The following is a 19,323-nucleotide window of genomic DNA, read 5'->3' on the forward strand; positions in this document are numbered from 1 at the left end:
ACTGACATCTGAATAGATAATCTCTCCCCACACTTAGAGCCTACTATTTCAGGATGCTACTGAAAACTCGTGACATTTCAATTTGTACCAGTTCGAATCAAAATCTGTTTTTTTCCAGCTGATTTGAACTGTAGGTAGGTTTCTATGGATGCACCCACAAACATATTAAATCCAGTCTAGATTAAATGCTTTCTAATCCCCAAACCACCTTTTGCAGTCTGACAGGTAATTCTCATGGAGTTCTGCACTCTTGTATTTTTGCATCTGAAGTCTGGATTCTCAAATTAGTAACACAGAGATGAGCACATTTTACACTAATAAATTCCCATGCACGCTGTCGAGGAAGAAATGGGTAACAGTCATCTGGTGTACTCCTCCTCTTTTTTTAGCATCACAGTTTCAGTGAGGTGTATTTTATGGGATCAAGTCATATTCATCAGAATACACACAACTTATTATGAAGTATTTTGCAGAATAACATAATGCATAATCACACATGGTAAATAAGACCAGCTGGATTTGATTTCAGATTAACTTGCACTAAAAACAGACTCATTTTCCCACTGCAGACAGCACAGGACTTATAGGCTTTATGCAATGTTTTTATTAAGTCTCTAGCTACTGCTACCACTGATTCACTTCTATCACTGCTAATAACACCAAAGAGTGTTTGTAATCAATAATGAAAAGAATACTTTCAAATATAGGATAGCAGAGGAAAACACGCCTGAAAGCACACAATCTCATCAGTCCTCTTAAACACCAAATAACCTTATAGGAGCTTAAATGAAATAACAATCTTAAAACCACTTCAGTTCCCATAAGACATGTCCACTTCATATTTGCATAACAGAAGCAACGATCTGGAAGCACTGAGTAAATGAAGGAACCAATTAATTTTTGGACATTGTTATAAAACACATGACTGAAAACCCAGCTGGAGGTCAGGTTATCTGAGTGAAGGGAAGTTCAGCAGGAAGGCATAATTTCCTTCAGTGCACTCATCACCTATTTGTGATATTGTGCCTAAAAAAAGAGACAGGCAACGTGGATTAAATAAAGGTATAGTATAAAAATAAACACAGAGAATGACAGGTTTCATAAAGCTATGCAGAGCATGGTTTAGTATTGGAAAATGGAGTAAGCTACAGAAAACATGTAAGAAAGGAGACTGTAGGAAACAATCAAGCTCCCCATTGGAAGCTGTGGTATCAGAAACAGCAAGGTCAGTGAGAAAAGGACAGAGCTCAGAGAGGGATGGGGTGTGTGGAAAATGTGCACACAGTTTGTGTAACAGCAAGCTTTATGAAATTCAGTGACTGTTGCTGACTGCAAGTCACACATTACCAGGCCAGAAAGCTCTTTCCAAAAGCAATGCAACAATGAAAGCAAGAGAGGCAGTGCCAGGAGACTCAGCTTACCTTGAGAGCTGCTCTCCCACAGTGCTTACCCACTGATTTAATGTGCAACTGTCAGCAAATCCAAGTACCACAGTATCAGACAATCAAATGGAAAAGGCAGCAAAGAGGAGTAACAAAAAGGCAGCAGCCTAAATGTCCAGGAAACCAACTGCATTGAAGACAGCTGACAGTTGGAGCACCAAGTAGTTCACAATAATATTGAATCACTTCTAAGTAAGTTCTTATCAGTAGTCTGGAACTATTTTTTCCTTGAAGCAGAGCCACACATGAAAACACACACAGAAGTGACAAATCATAGGCAGACCATATTAGACTTCTCCTATAGATCTAGAAAGAAATCCAAGCTTTAATGGTAACTAATTTCACCTACATGTTTAAGCTTTGCCCTCGCCCTGCCTTTTCTCAGGAATCTAAAGCAGGACAGGTGGCAGTGGCTACCACCTTCTCAGTCTGGGCAGCAAAACAGCGCTGTTCCTATACAACAACCCTGAAGTTTTTGCTCTTCCAACCATAAATCACAGAATAGCAGCTACAGGGTCTGACATGAATTTATCAACTTCAGGCCCTTCCAACTGGTATTATCACCAACTAACAGTTAACTCATTCTTCTATTGCTCTGAAATACAAAAGATCTTCCCATCATAAATCAACTGAATAAATCCATGTCATAGCAGTTGTAAAGGAACTCCTCAGGCCTCTCCAATGCTGCACATTTCCTAGAGGTCTTGGATACACGTTTTTAAATGACAATACCTGCAATTCAATTTTCAGAACTTGTTCAAGAAGCAAATAATAGAAATGTACTTTGGATGCCTCCCCCAAAATTCTAACACACGTGAAAGATTTTCCATCCCGAAACTATACTTGGTCTGCTTGTAATAAGTAACACAGACAAAACTGAACAAAATGTTCTTTGAGAAAATACAATTAGGATCATTTTGAGAATCAGACAAATAATACTGTAATGCATACGTGCACAATGTGGGTTTTTAAACGATGACTTCAAGTAGTACAGTAAACTGGATTTGTAGAAAGCTGTACAGACTTAGTCAAAGAGTAGGTAAGAAACCAGGAGAAGAACTTAATAGGCAAGGACTGCTATTCCTCATAAATTAATCCTAAGGGCTGATATTGTTCACTTACTAATGAAGAAGCACAGGCAGGATGGAAAAAGGATCTGCTCATGGAATGGAAAATTCTAAGGACTGTAACACCAGGCAGGAAAAGTTTGCATGTAATCAAATTATAGTTAGCCTTGTCTTACATTCTTTGGAGGAGCTACCAGTAAACCAAGATAACTGAACAAGCAGGTTTTAATAACAATAAAGAATATGAGTGGTAATAAATTTGGAACAGTGAAATACAGTATGAAGGTAATAAAAGCAAAAAAGAACATAAGTAGGAACGATCATTGAGCAAGGTGCCAAAGGGCAGCAATGTTCCCTTGCAGCCCAGAAAGCCAACTGTATCCTGGGCTTCATCAAAAGAAGCGTGGACAGCAGGGTGAGGGAGGTGATCCTGCCCTGTCCTGCACTGTTGTGGCCTCACCTGGAGTACTGCATTCAGATGTGGAGCACAGGAGAGAAAGCCTGTCAGACCATTACAAGAGGAGGCCACAAACTATCCAAGGGATGGAATACCTCTCGTCCAGCTGAGGGTTGGGGCTGTTCAGCCTGGAGAAGAAAAGGCTCCAGCGAGACCTGATAGCAGCCTTCCAGTACCTAAAGGGAGGCTATAAGGAGGAAGGGGACAGACTTCTTAGCTGAGTCTGCTGTGATAGGACAAGGGGAAACAGTTTCAGACTAAAAGATGGGAGGTTTAGATTGGATATAGGGAAGATATTTTTTTTTGTTAACAATAAGGTGGTGAGGCACTGACCTGTAAGGGTCCCTTCCAACTCAAATGATTCATCATAAATTACACCTCAGAATATGTTTTTCCTTTGAGTCTTGATGCAGCATGGATTACATTTTTACATCCTTGCAGACCAAACTGAATCGGTAAAGTGATTTTCAGATAGAGGTTACCCTAACATATTTATTTCATTATCCTAATGAAACATTAGTATGGGAAGGGCTGAGCTGGCACAGAGCTTGACTGTCCATCCCTGGGCCTTACAGCTTAATATATGTCTTTGTATTACAATAACAAAGACTAAGCTGATGCAAAAAGATGAGCTCAGCAGATTACAAAAGACAATACCCTATCAGTGGCATGCAAAAAGCCACAGTACCTCTTCAAGGTGAAAAGCCAAGGCTGAGAGCAGGAGTGCTACAAGCCTGGCTGCCAGGGCTGCTACAGCCTGCGCTTGGAGCAGCACACAGAAACTCAGCTGGGCCAAAAAGCTGGGATTAAAGGAGTGGATGGCACTGCTGTCAGCCATTCATTTGTTTGCTGTTTGGGGCTCAAAATCAGATCTGCTTTGCTCTCTGACAAGAATACTATTTATAAGTCACAAGACAGCCCCATGAGCCAAAGGCCTACTGTTTGAGAGGCAGCTCAGCCCCAGCACCAGCGGGCTGGGAATAGCAGTACCGCCCTGCACACCTCAGCAATTTCACCATCTTCAGCATCAAGCCTATCAAAAGTGCCCAGAATTAACTCCACTGTCATGCTGCAAATTTCTGTTAGCACCCACTCGTTAACAGCTTAAGACAATAGCTACATGAATAGCAGGAGATAGGAACGTTTTACTGAGGACAGGTGGGTGACAGCACCATCAACATCGAGTGGATTTCATCACTTACTGCCAAGGCACTTCTGGAGGTGTAAAAAACGACGTGCTAACGTTAACTACTTTCTACACTTCTTGTACTACTTTTGGTATGGTACGGTTAAAGCACAGTATTGTTTTGTTCAAGATGAATAATAAATATTGATGAGACATTTATTTTCAGAACTTTTGTTGCCTGCCTACACCTTATAGTGTAGGCCAATAGTCACTCGTGGTTTCTTATTTTTGCCTTTATCATTGTTTATATACTTTCATGTTATCTTAAGCAACACGTATTTGATGTGGCTATAAAAAGACTGAGTCATGCTGTGTCACAACAGGGTTTTCTTTTAACTGGAGAAAAAGCAAATATTTTTGTATTTCAGGCTGTCTAAAAATAGTACATCTAAAAGCGAAGTGCTAAAAACAAGGGATCAGAAGAGACAGCCTATTCTGCCCCTGAGAAAGTGCCTTATTTCTCTCGTGCTCCATCAGTGCTGTCTAAACTACAACGATTTACATATCATAGAAAATCATTCCTCAGTTCCCATAACAGAAAGAAATGCCATAGAATCATAGAATCATAGAATTATCCAGGTTGGAAAAGACCTTGAAGATCATCAAGTCCAACCGCAGCCTAACCAGTACCCCATCTCTAAGAAAAAAAAAAAAAATAAAAAAAATTAAATAAATAAATAAATAAAAAAAAAATAAAAACCAACCTCTGCTAAATCATATCCCTGAGTACCACATCCAAACGGCTCTTAAACACATCCAGGGATGGCGATTCAACCACCTCCCTGGGGAGCCCATTCCAGTACCTAACCACCCTTTCTGTAAAGAAGTTCTTCCTAATATCCAACCTAAACTTGCCCTGGCGCAACTTGAGGCCATTTCCCCTCGTCCTGTCACTTGTCACTAGTGAGAAGAGACCTGCCCCACTCTCACTGTAAGAACCTTTCAGGTACTGGAAGACGGCAATAAGGTCTCCCCTCAGCCTCCTCTTCCTCAGGCTAAACAGCCCCAGCTTCCTTAGCCTCTCCTCATAGGGCTGATTCTCCAAGCCCTTAACGAGCCTCGTTGCCCTTCTCTGGACCTGCTCCAGTACCTCCATATCTTTCTTGTGCTGAGGTGCCCAAAACTGGACACAGTACTCGAGGTGAGGCCTCACCAATGCCGAGTACAGGGGCAGGATGACTTCCTTAGTCCTGCTCAGCACACCATTCTTGATACAAGCCAGGATGCCGTTGGCCTTCTTGGCCACCCGGGCACACTGTCGGCTCATGTTCAGCCGTGCATCAATCAGTACCCCCAGGTCCATTTCCTCCACACAGTCCTCCAGCCACTCCGCCCCAAGCCTATAGCGCTGCCTGGGGTTGTTGTGGCCGAAGTGCAGGACTCGGCATTTGGCCTTGTTAAACCTCATTCCATTGGCTTCAGCCCAGCTCTCCAGCCTGTCCAGATCCCTCTGTAGGGCCTCGCTACCCCCAGGCAGATCCACACTCCCAGCCAATTTAGTGTCATCTGCGAACTTACTGAGAGCGCACTCAATGCCCCCATAGCGCACTCAATGCCCCCATACTGCATTCCAGACTGCTGTTTTCAGTAGCAAACATTCACCCTCCATCACCATCCAGTAGGGACTCAGGATTTGATTGATTGTCTCTCCGCACAGATTAGTACCATGAATACAACACACCATGCTGAAAAAGCTGCACATCACCTACTCTATACCTGATGTCAGTGCTTCCACTGACTTCCTGCAATACTATCCACCATGAGCAAAAAATTCAGCATCTAGTTGCAGGACAGACATTTTATACAAAGAACTAAAAATACCAAAATCGTATTAAAGCATGGAAACTACCAGTAGGTTCATATTCCTAAAAACGCAGCTAGGGAAGAAGTCGATTCTCAGTTTGCTGTAGGGCAGGACTCAGCCCAGAATAGCTCAGACTGACTCCGGAGCAGATTGCATGCAGTGGGAAGTCCAGCTGCCCAAACTCTTGCTCCCCACTGCTTAGCCAACCCGTGTTGGCCTGCAGGTGCAGCAGGGGTGGCCCTGGGATATGTCCCTAGCAATGCCTCCTGCTCAAGGAGGGCAGGAGAAACTTAAACCTTCTTACCTGAATGGCAAATGCACACCTGTAAAACAACTCAAGCTATCAGAACAAGAGATGTTGACAGGGTATGCACATTATGCATTATTATTATTAGGTTTTTCATACAATTTACACAGAGAGCAAGCAGTCACAAAATGAGCTGTAAAGGTATGTTTGCCTATCCCACAGCTTTTTGGGTGGCTGCAGCACAGTGTCCCAAGAAATAATCTCAGGAGAATGCACTGCTGTTAACTACTTAACAGGGTTGACTTAACGTTGAACATTAACTGCTTTACCTGACTGACTGAGCAGCCCCCAGAGCTGTGCTGCATTTCACCTGTACTCCACGGCACGAGTAGCAAGATGCTGATGGTGATGGCTGAAGACCAGGTAATTGCAAGATTCAGTCCAGTTGCATATGTACGCCATTCCAATTGTCTCACTGAGCAGCACCTACTCATGCTGACTTCTCATCTCTAAATTGCACTGGATATTCTTATATCGTGTAAGTTTAAAAAATGCAAGAGAGAATCACAGCAAACAAGTCTTACCTTAGCTGTACTAGCTCTTAAAAATAATGCTTCCTGATGCCCTTCTCCATTAAACACCACTTTTAAAAGGTTTTGCGCAACCATACATCTCAAATATAGAACTACAAAGTGCTACACATTATAACCAAAATGTGCTATCACAGTTCCATCAAGTACTAAAACTCATTTCAGTACACATACAATATAAGAGTACTGAAATATAATCTCCCCCAAAATACCGCATGGCAACTGGGATTTCAGAGGCCAAAGACCACAAGTCTCTGTGCAGCTGGAATGCTCCCCAGTGTCTGCTCCACCCCTTCAGGAAAAAACCTGTTCCTTTTTCCCTTTTCTTGTTCCTCTTAATCAACAGAAAACAATTTCCCTATGATTAATTTACTGTGAGTCTTCCTATGTGTTTTACATAATGATTTACATATATGATTTACAAAAAATAAATCATCTTGAATTGAAACATGTAGTTTGAAAACTCCATCAAAAATACCATAGACTCTCCTCGAGCATCATAGTGAAAATATTTTTCCTTGATGATCCTGAAATGAAATAAGGAACTGAAGTCAAGTGGGAGCTCACCATCTGGTTCCCAGAGAGAAGAACCTCAGAACAGCATGACTCAGAAGCTCTACACATGGACCACTGTCTTGCATATGCACCGCCAGAAAGAGCATTTTGATGCTGTGGTGCGCACTGCACACTGGTGCCAGCTGAAGTTTTTGGCGAAAGTAAAACCAATGGCATGTTATAGAAATGCCATCACAAACACGTCCTGTTCTAGCTGATGGCCCTGCTTGTTTCCCTGCCTGCTGCTTCCAGCTCCTGGAATCTCAGCCTTTAGTATCAAACCATGCTCACAGGCCACAACTCGCCCCAGTGGTGGATTCCTTTCTGCTCAGTCACCGTCCCCTTTTTACACTGTAAACAAACAGGAATTGGAAGCCATTCTTTCCCCTTCTTTCCTATTGACCCCTTTGATTCATGATAAAATCAAGGTATTTGTTTTCTCACCAGACTGACCCTGCTGAGACATTAACCTGAGCCTTTAAGGCCCAAGTCTGTCCCTTGCAGTGCCTCAGGGGAGGCAAATCACTTCCTGTGATAGTACAACTGAGTTCACTATGCAGCTTGTAACTCTCGAAGAATGACAATTCAAGGATGGCTGTTCGCACCAGCAGACTTGCCATCGACTAAGGACACACCCAGAAACAGCTCAGGGTGCTGCTACCCAGTAAGTACAGTTCAATGGCTGCAGAGCCTGCCTTTGCTAGCTCACTGTGCCTCACTCCCAACATTAAATATTGACGCGATTAGTTCAACATTTTAATTATGAGCAGGAAAATGCAATGCTCTTTGGAAGAAAACACTACCAGCTTGCATTCTTAATTACACCACTAAAACATGACTTCTCTTTGAAAAATATGTTCCAAAGCAGAGAAGTGTGACAATGAGGAAATGCCAAGCATTCATTTTTTCCAGTCTTCCATTGCATTTAGTTCAAAGCTTTGTTAGCCATAACACCATTGCCTTGTCAGCCCTCGTGAACAATAACTTAAGCACAAAAACCTCTGTTGTTCTCTACCTTTATGCTGTCCAATATTTTACCTGGACAATAAGCAACTTAATTCCAACACAATGTGGTTACATTCTCGAGCAGTAATACACAATACAACACTTCCACAAATGAAACAACATTGATTGACATCTCAGTACATTAGTAAACCACTACAATTCTGTTGGCTGTATTTGTCTTCATCTCACAAATTGCCACTGAACTGCTAATAACGTAACAGGTTAGGTAGATTACAAAAGCTGGTATTGACCACACCGTATTATTGCTGTTTTCACAATAAAGAACAGCAAGCTAACTGCTTTTATGGCAACAGCTTCACCCAGGTGACTAAAAGTATTTACCAGTCCTGGAAATCCTGGAAAGAAGCACACAGTTGGGTGTTGCAGAGGTTGAACCCTCCCACCAACACTGCATTCCATGTTGTTGCCATGTGACAGATGGCAGCAGAGGGACAGTCCAACAAAACAGTGCCTGACATGGAAGCATGAACAAAGCAGAGGGGTAGAATTTAATTCCTCTACATGGAAGAAATGACACTCGTTGACATTCACTGAACACTTTATTGGGACCAACCAGGGGATGTGAGCACAGTAAAGCAGTGTGCTTCAGGAGTGGCGACAGTGGGTCACCTCCACTGGTGCAGTTTATGGGTGGCACACAGGGTCCCATTCAGCACTGGCAAAAAAGCATAACTAGTGGGGATGACTAAGTGGAAAAATACTACTTTTGTAACTGATAATTTGCTCTAGCAGATAGTGTTATTGTGCTCTGTGTATCTGCTGTGGTTTCAATGGAAATAAGTAGGAATCATTACCTTTGAGAGCAACCTACACGAGTGTGTATCTGTAAAAACTCTCCCATAGTCATTTGCCTGTGTTATCTCAAACTAGAAAAAAAGCTACATTTCATAACAGTCATGATAAAGCAGCAGAAGTTGCAGCACAGCAAAAAAAACGTGGCCAAGAATGGTTTTTGCACAACACATACCAAAAATCATCCTTGTGCTGACACCTCAAAACTTTATTAGTGCAATGCAGCCCTAAGATGTCTAAGTAAGACATGCCAAATTAAATCTACTGCTGATTTACTGGTCTGCCCACAGGACTGTTCAGTGGCTCCAAAGCAGCCTATTTTGAGATAGCAGCACTGATCTGCTTGGTTGGCACAACCACAGCATGCTCTCCTGCAGACACAGCGCTGCAGCTGGGGGGGATTGCCAGGTGATGTAACCACTGCTGAACTGGGATCAGAGGGTACAGAATGCATTTGCTGAAGGCCTGGATGCAGAACTTCAGCACCTACAGTTGAGTTTATCTGGGATTCTCCCACTTCAGTGGCTGCAAAAATACCTGCCTTACCACTGGATGAAAGAGCTGCACAACTCCCTCAGGCCACATGTGACAGGAGTGCTCGGGTGTGCTGGGGCAGGAGGTGCTCACTGGGGCAGGCAGCAGGGGCCCAGCAGCAGGGGAGGCTCCCATGTAAGAACTGCTTTCTGTGTTGCTTTAATTTCGTAGGGTGCTGAGTAAACACATACTAGAGGTTGTGGGACTACAGCAGCTTCCTGTTTACCCCCACGGTACTGACTCAGGACAACAGGGGAAAGGCTCAGGGAAAACATTCACTCCCCTACCAGGAGCTGACAGCAGCATGCAAGCTGCCTGTGGCTTAGCCTACAAATTCCTTTTTATTAGCTTTCCGGTTTTGCTATTCATGCAAAGAAATCAGACTTGGCTTCAAAGAGTGTGATGGACTGTTAGATTAAATCTTTATTTTGACTTTAGAAGAATGCAACCTTAATTTTTATTCCAGTTTTTGCAGATACAGATGCTTCCTTTTTAAAAATATTACATAACACAAGCAAGAATTCCTTAGAGCGTCCCACTTCAGGAATCAGTCATGCATCTATTCCCAAAGAATCAAATCCTACAAGTCCACATCAGTTCCCAGAAAGTTGTTTTTCATCTAAAAGCAACAGGAAGCACAATCTTGGAAAGGCAGCAAGCATCAGACCTGACAAATGTCACTCAGTGAGTAGCAGACTCGCTTCCCTTTCTCAGCCATACCTTCATCCCAATCCTAGTCTGCAAAGAGCCTAACAACTGCTTTGGGCCTAAGGCAGCAGGATCCTCCAGCAACAACACCAGAGCTCACAGGAACACCACCAGAAAGCACATTCTCCTGCCGGTCTGTAAGTTCCCATCCACACCCCACACCAAGGCCATTAAGGTCCAATTCAAAGAACTCTGCAGACCACCCTGAGTTTTCAGATACACACATAAGGACCAGTCTGAAGCAGTCACTCTTCTGCATGGTAAGTGGTAACAGTGGGAAAAGCCTAAGCTGTCCAAGGTAGAGATACAAAAGTGGGAATTTAGAGAAGGAAAATACTTAATGTGCTGCAGCCAATCACCTGCACAAGGAAATTCATCCCTTTGTCATGGACCGACTTCTGCTTTAACCAATAAGGACACTACAGCAAGGCAAAGAGACCCCACTGAGCGTAACCTACTGATGCTCTCATATCCAGACCACCCCACACATGCCTATTATTCATATGGAAATTACAACTTGCCATCCTGCTCAATTTCTAGCATGTTTATTCAGTCAGCCCTGTAATAAGGGCAGCTTCATCAACAGTGTGTAATATTGCTGCCTTGTAAACTAGCTTGTTTTCATTTAATGTCTTGACTTTATTTCACCAACGTTTATGACAGTCTTTCCCAAGTCAATGAATAAGTTCCCAAATAACACAGACTGCTTAAGATTTCATCAGGTTATCATATCTTTTCCTGTTATATCTCATACTTTTAATTATTTACCGTAATTTTCATTAAGCTTGTATACCAACTCCACAGACTTCTCTATTTCCATAACAATTCATAAGGCACCAAGAAGATAAAAGCTAAAGATGGATGCATGTGATCTCTACTGGGTAAGCAGTACAGTGCATATTCCAGTAAAGCTGATGTCCCAGGAAAATGGAAGCAGAGAAATGCACTGGGAATATGAAGCGCTCACTCCACTCCAGTGGAACACTGAGGTTGTCAGTTGAATTATTAAAGGGAAATATCCAGCCCCACAAATTACAGTACAGCTGTGTGACCTGGTTATTACGTAGGCTGCAGCCATGCTTACGTTTGATCCCTAGAACTGCAGTCTTTATCAGCTTTGTGCTGAAGTTCATTTAATAGGTTACAGGACAGTTCCACTGACATTCAAAAGATGGCTTTTCACAAGAAACTGCTACTCTGCTCCTGAAGCTTGTGGGTTTCTTCTTGATTTTTTCTTTTGTTTTTGTTAAGGTTAGAATGCTTCATGTAGATATTCCAATAAATTGAATGCTAAATAAGACAACTAACAGAAAACTGGTTCAGACAGCCAGCCCTTCATAGCTATAGGCTTTTAACAGATTACTGACAACTGATTTCATTTGTAAATGAGCTTTGGTCATGTATCTGCTATAGAAAGCAGATACTATCAGAGTACCTATTAGATTCAGTCTTGCAGATGCTGAGTTGGCATAGTTATGTTTTAAGCAGGGACACCAGCCAAACAAGTGCTGAATATACTCCAATTGTGTTTTAATTGACTTTTTAAAAGGCTTGTTTCACACAGCCAGTAGCTTTATCACCTAGTTTCAGAATTAAATACCTGCTTATGCCTGTAAATCAATACTGCGAAGACACATCCGTTTCAAACTATTTCTTCTAAAGGGAAACAGCAGGAAGGTAAATATCAGTCTTGGGGAAAAAACACCTCATTAAACCAAAAGTTTGTTCAATTTGAACACTCAGGAAAAGTGATAAGATGTAAAGCATCCAAAAATTGAAACCCAGGCCAAGTGAATAACCTCCAGACTGTGTTGATGCAAATCTCTATTCAGTATTTTACATTCTACACTGTTCACTTCTTCATCACCATCATCTATTCCTCTATCAAGTTACAGAAGTTTAAGTCTCAAGAGAATTGTTTTATTGGATAATCACTTAAAAATGATTAATCCGTAGCCTGTCTATATTAATAGTAGAAGTCTTAAGCATCTTGCCCTCAAAACAGAAAGCTTGCTAGCTTTCATCTTAAGCAAATGCCAAACTTCACAATGAAAACTCAGAACAAATAAAATTCAAGCCAAATCATGTTACTTTTACTGAGGTCTCCAAAACTGAGCAAAAAATTAATCAGGAAAGCATTTAAGTTTTAGATACACAATGATCCAAAGACTTAACTTGCTAGTAGTATGTGACACGAAGGCACCGAGCCCCAAATCAAACCCACAGAAACCAAGCAAACAAGAAAAAAGGAGTCACTGGAAGCGTGAACTAAAACCAGCCGAGTTTCACACAGTACTCAGCTACAAAACTCCAGCTGTATACTGACTTTACATCTCAGCTTAGCATTTCAATTAAGGAGTACTCTTCTTCCCCCCTCAGGCCCCAAGCAGCCTATACACAAAATAAAAAAGGAAACTGATAACCTGAGCATTTATCTGCTTTTAGCCATCTCAATCCATTACATTCTGTTGAGATCCTCAGAGGCAGAGGTATGTAGAGTTAAACCTGGTCTGATTCCTGCTAACCCTGCACAGGTCTGTCATGAGCTCTGACAAATCCCCCCAGTATAATACTCCTTCAACACCAGTTTCTTTCTTCGCATTCCTCACACCTGGGCTTGAAACTCTGAGGCTCAATTTGGGCCAAGAACCAGAGGAAAAAAGAATATTTAAGTGGTGAAGGAGTCCCAGAAGCAGTATTTAAAAGCAGCTTCCTAAGAAAGAAATAGCGACGCACTCTCCAGACTCCCATGGTGCTGGCTCAAAGGGTTCAGCACACTTTAATTAGCCTTTGGATAATACCAACCCTACTGGTCCATTTCCAGGGCTTTCACTTCAGTCACTAGAACGCATAAGGAGCTTTATTCAAATCTCTAACTCGCTACTTACACAATTGTGCTTTGTCCCTTTTCTCCCCTATGAGCGCTACCCATTTTTGCCTCATTTGACCTTTGATTTTATAAAGCAGCAACCATCCACAGCACATCTGGTTCTTGAGAATGCCTCAGGTGAACAGGCAGCTCCAGCTCCTGCTTCAGCAACAGGCCAGAATCTCAACCTTCTTCTACGTCAGAAATTAAAGGTAGATGTGTGCGGCAACAGAGACACTGCAGCTGACTGCAGACCACAACCACTGCTCATTTTCTATTACTGCATATTCAGTGTTATCCTCAGATTCCACACTGATGTGATTAGGTAAGATTCTAAAACCATCAAGAATTTGACTCGATGCCATCAACATTTGGAGCACTGATCTGTTGTGTTTGAAAACAAGGCACTAGTGCAGTACATGCTCCTACATTTATAAAACCATTTCCACACAAATCTATTTTTCCTATTGGAAAAAAAAAAAACAACACAACCCGCCTAGTTCTGAATTTCCAGGAAAGCCCTTTCTTAGGGATCTCAAGTGGGATTTCTTCCTCTACATAATCACAGCTCCTTGCAACCGCTGTCAGTCATGCTTTTCTGCTAACCAATCAGAAAAAACCCTCACCTGCTCCTTGCTGCTGCGATAGCCATCACTCCAGCACAGACTGAAGAAGTTAGTTATAAGTTTCCTAATGACAGACAGACATCCTTTCAGCCTCTATGAATAAACCAAACACAACACTCCAGCACAGCTCAGTTGATAGCCGAGCTGCTTGTTCTGGGCCATAGCAGCCATACAAACCTGATAACAACAACAAAAGCCAGACTGGAAACAAGTTTTAAGTGCATCAGAACATGTTTTCCATGGAATAAATGCAAAGTAGAAAAGGGGAAGATTTGGAGGGCGCTCATTACACAGCACTGAGGCCAGGCATGGTGCCGGTCTTTACTCAGCTACAATGATTTTGCAGCACATTTGTTTTCACACATTACTGGGCAGAGGTGAATAAAGGAAGGTAGTAGATCTCTTTTTAAGCAGTTGCTTGAGGTTCTTTTCGTACCATAAACAATGTGCAAACAAACTTCAACATGAATTATTCAACAGCTGAACTACTGAAACTCATTCAAGCTTTTGAAGATGCAATTCTTCTAAATTTAAACTTAGCATCCAGCTATTTGTAATAGCTTGTCAACCTATTCTCCCACTTTTATTATTATGAACGTTTACCACAAAGAACTGGAAGGAAAGACAAATGAGCTATCCTATCCAATTTTATAGGTAGTGTTCTCTCAAAGGAAAAAAGTAATGGAATCCGTAACCCACAAGATGTAAGTTTTCTCATCCTTGTCCACACAGTTCGGATTTCAGAGCGCTACCTGAAAATGGAAGTTACAAATGCCATTCACTCTACTGCACTGAAGTTAAGGGTATCATCATTGCTCACAGAACTGGAGCTTCAGGTACCCTCCAAGGTAACCTTTAGCAGACACTGATCTTCTCTTTTCAATTTGCAGATATAAAGCTAACAGCTAAAGCAAATGAACAAATCCGAATTTTTGTTTCACTACTGCAAGAACACAGGTCTTAGTATTGCAAGCTCATTCTATCAGTACATTTATAATTAAGGAAAGGATAGGATTTCTTAATTTAGATTAACATTTGGGTTTGTATTATAAATTATGTGAACTGCCTTTTCTGCAGGCTGCATTGCATTTAAATACTAGCATTAAAAACTGGTATCTAAAATCCCATGTACTGGGATGCCTTGTCCGATTACGTTCTGCAGAGCAGCCCCTCACTTCACAATTCCCTATTGAGTTTAAGTTTCATACATAGCATAAAGCCTCACTCTATCATTTCAGATGTCCATTGATATCACTTCATTGGAACCTAATTAAAAGCTGCTATTTCCAACACTTTCTATATTTCCTCCTGTTCCAGCAGCCCTTTGACATAGCTGTACACTAGGTGTGATGCTAGGCAAGAGTACACAGCTCTCAGCCACTGTGTTATCACCCAGAACCATTAATAGCACTGGATCCAGGCGTGGGGTCGGTTCACCTGGAGCAGGCCATACACCCCCCTGCTGAGGTCACTTGAGGACAGCATGGTACCCTACTGCAGGACTGTAAGCTTACTGCTGAGAAGGTAAAGGCACGAGTTATGGAATACACCAACTTTCCCAGCACACAGGCTGGGATGCAATGTTATACAATTAGGCATCTGGAGACACAGGTTTGGAATTTACAAGCTCACTCAAAACTCACATCAAAGCCACCACATACTTTGCTATTCCTCAGCTATTATACCTAAAGACAATCAACGTGTTTTCTACAAGGCTCTTTTAGCACATAGTTCTGTATCCTCTGGAGAAGCAGCAGTGGAAAAATACATTGCACATGAGGCATGTGATTGGTAACTATCATAGCCTGTGCCTTTCTGGTTCCCCAACAAAACAGTGATTGCTCACATTAAGTATGAAAAACTCCGTCGTGCATCTAAACATGCCTCATCCAATTAATGAAAGCACCTCAACATCAGTAGCTTAAACAATTAAATCATTAGATACACAGATGTGCTTCTGCACACCCCTTTGCAATGCCCGACTGCCAGGATTTCATTACTCACAGTCCAAAAGCACAGGATGCAGCCTGCAGGTGTTGTGCTTTGGAGTTTGCTCCTGTCAAGTTACATAATGTTTAGCAAGGTTTGGCTTTCTTAGTGTTTGCAATGGAGAGCACCAGGTGAAGCCCAGGACTCTACACAGCACACCACCAGGAATTCAGTCATGGATGAGTCCAAAACTGCCCACTGGTTCTATCAGAAGGGAAAATATCTTTTAAATAAATTGTTAAAGAGGCTTTAGTTATTTGTAGGGATTAAAGTTGCCACAGAACATTTTGCAAGAACAGATTTATTCTGGAATCCAGTTCGGAAGTCATCGTATTGCTTTTAGGAACTGTGTTGACCACAACTTCAAAAAGGTACTGTCTGCATTTTAAGTTGTACAGTAACAGTCTTGTGCTACCATTACAAGACGACTTCCCTGTATCATCTTCTAGCACACAACTGTTGTCAGTGGTGTGCAGGCAATATATAGTGGCACATTTTTCCATGCTAGTGGAGATGTTATGAACATCAATTTAGTGCAAATTCATGACAAACTGAATAGCATATACATTTCAGTGCGCTGCTTTTTCCCGTTCCCACTCCAACACCCAGCAGCAGTTACTGCAAGGAGTACTAAGAAAAGGAAAATGTCTTAAGCTACTGTGAAGTCACGTTGCAGAATAACAGCATTTAAGTAATAACACAAGATACTCATACAACCAGGTGTGTAAGATTTAAGAGAAATGCAAAAACCACACGAAGCTTGTAAGAAAGCGGGGCAGCCCTGCAAGAGCTGCAGTGGAGGACAGGAAGAGCTTGGCAAAAGCAGGCGGGAAGGAAAGGGTCTCCTAGGGAAAGCCCTGGACGACAATCACAGGCACCAACAGGGTGTGACCACACACTCAGACTGAATATTTCAAGGCCATGCACTGATCAACACGAGGACAAGCATCAGTTTTCTACATGAGGTTCGAATCACGTGATCCATCTGTACAGCTGGGAGAACAATTAGGGTAGCCCAGAAGGTCCAGAACTTCATGTTGCAGCTGGACACAACATACCTGGATCAAGCTAGGCTCCCACCACCTCTCCAGCACAGACGTGGCCATTCCCTCTTACATTCAATCCATTTTTCACCTTTCTGCTTAACAAAGATCAGGCACTCAGTCTGCTGGGGATCCGGCATACATGACATGGCAGAAGGCAACACTGTAAGAACTAGCACAGGAGTCCAGCCCTCTCACACACCGAAAGCTATTTAGGCACCTAAAAGCTATGCAACACAGAGGCTGTGGCAGCCATTAGGAAAATACCCCCAGGTATATTCACTTCTACTTCCTAATAGAAATAGCACCAGAAGAAAGCAGCATCCACAGACAGAGTGATCACAGCTGTGGTACTCCACAATAAAGTTCTCACACGCTGCCTCACTAGAGACTGAAAGCCAGGAACAGAAATTAAGGAAGAAGACCCCAAAAAGAGGCTTTTACTCAGTATTAGATCTTGAGTATATTCCCAAGTTGCCAGCAGTACCAACAACAACCCATGACTAAGCTACTCAGTAAGGTAACACACCATAAACATAAATGAGTTCACTTCAGTGAGGTGACTTCCAGCCCTCCGAATTTCAACTGCCATATAATAAATGCAAAACAAGCCCTAAAAGGACACATTGAGCTACTGGACTTTTTTTTATTTTTTTTGAAGTCCTTCATTGTTCACAGTATCCTGTTACCAGCTCAGACATAATTTTAGCTACTAAATTGTTGCTTTTTTGTTTTGGCAATCAGATGATATTAACTTCCCCTTTGTTTTTTCCTTTCCTGTTTGTACACCTGCAGTCCCAATGAGAGCACAGAAACAGGATTAGTACCTCCTAGCCAGCCCTGCATCCGAAAATGGCAGAATGACAAAACACTTTCAAAGTCCTAGAGGGGGGCAAGGCAAAGGAACAGGTTTCCTTGAGTTCTAACTTGAAGATCTAACTGTAGCACTTGTGAAATTATTTTTAAACAAAACTGGATACTCCCCTAGAAAACTGATGACTGCAGTTGCAAAATTCAGGGCCTTGGATCATAACCCGGTCACTGATTCTGGCTGCATTTTAGGAGCAGACCAGGAAGAAGAGCCATACAAATACTTAAATGGATCCTAGAGAAGCAGGAAGTTACCATCAGTATCTTCTACTGAATGCTTTTCCACTACACTAACTTACCAGCTGCTGAACTGCTCCTGAGTATCAGGGATTCAGCTCAAGCTGTAACACGCTGGTTACGATCAGACTGCCTCGGCTCTAACAGCTCCAAGCTGAAAGCTGGCCAGAGAGAAAATTGACTTTCAGACCCAGGACAAACAGCTTTTGATAGCTGCTCTGTAGGATTTGAGAACTGCATGCTTCTTTAGGAAGCTTCACCATTTTTAGCCTGTTTCCCCATGTAGGTCATCGATTAGCAACCCTCTGTGTGCTCTACAGAACATTTTAAGAGAGGAAAAAGCCTGCCAAGTTGCTGCCAAGGAAGCGCCTGTGCAGAGGATTACAGAACTGAGAAATCAGTAGGCAGAGAACTCCAGCTACTGGAAGTCAACCCTTCAAAATAGAAGGGACAAGAATTCATCACGGCTGCCAAAAACTCCAGTTGTTAACTGAGTGCCTATTAGCTACCCCAACAGCAAAGCACTTTCACATGTTTTGACAAACTAAGGACTAAGAGTCATAAAATCCACACAGAAAAATACCATAAGAAAAAACAACAGCATCAGCCCATGGCTGCTGTCACCTTAACCTCTCAGCACAAGGGTCACTTAACCAGGAGAAAAGAAACTGCATGTTTCCTCAGTGTTCCAACTACCCAGGCTCAGTGCAAAGAAAAATCCTCCTGCATAACAGCAAAATGCACCTGCTCAATCTTCCTGTAATTTTAAGTATATTCTTAAACAGATTCTGGATTGAGGGCAGACCCACATACCAAAGGAGTCGAGTAACAAGCTACCTAATGACTGCACGTACAATAATGCCGCTGCCTGTACCATTAAGGAATTATCCGCATGCTGAACTTACCTGAACACCTGCTTTCAGCTGGTCAGACTAAACAGCTATTCATGGTTAATTCACTAACTGGGGTAATACGCTTCTCCATCACACTCAAACTACTACCTTCAGATTCATCAGAACATCCTTACAGTGTCTGCAGACTCCTGAGTTCTCTGCCTACACACCAAGAAGTACAAGCTGTACTGTCAACAAAGCCCAAATATACTTCCTGCAGCATTTGATTTCTTTCATAAAGTGAAGACTATTTTCAGAACAAACAGCACTGTGATTCCTGCCCATAAAAGAAACTTTCAGGACTGGCAAAGGGTTACAGACTTTACAACTCTTAGACTTACCCTCTGTCACCACGACTGATCTCATTTGACAGCTTTGAATTGCCTTC

At 42.3% G+C, this 19,323-nt stretch overlaps 1 protein-coding gene across 1 annotated transcript in view; it reads right to left on the reverse strand.

Annotated features, from left to right (window-relative positions):
- MYO1E (myosin IE) overlaps positions 1-19,323 on the reverse strand; it is an 84,076-nt gene that overhangs the window by 53,422 nt on the left and 11,331 nt on the right.

This window comes from Excalfactoria chinensis, chromosome 10 (genome assembly GCF_039878825.1).
Source record: "Excalfactoria chinensis isolate bCotChi1 chromosome 10, bCotChi1.hap2, whole genome shotgun sequence".
Taxonomy (NCBI): domain Eukaryota; kingdom Metazoa; phylum Chordata; class Aves; order Galliformes; family Phasianidae; genus Excalfactoria; species Excalfactoria chinensis.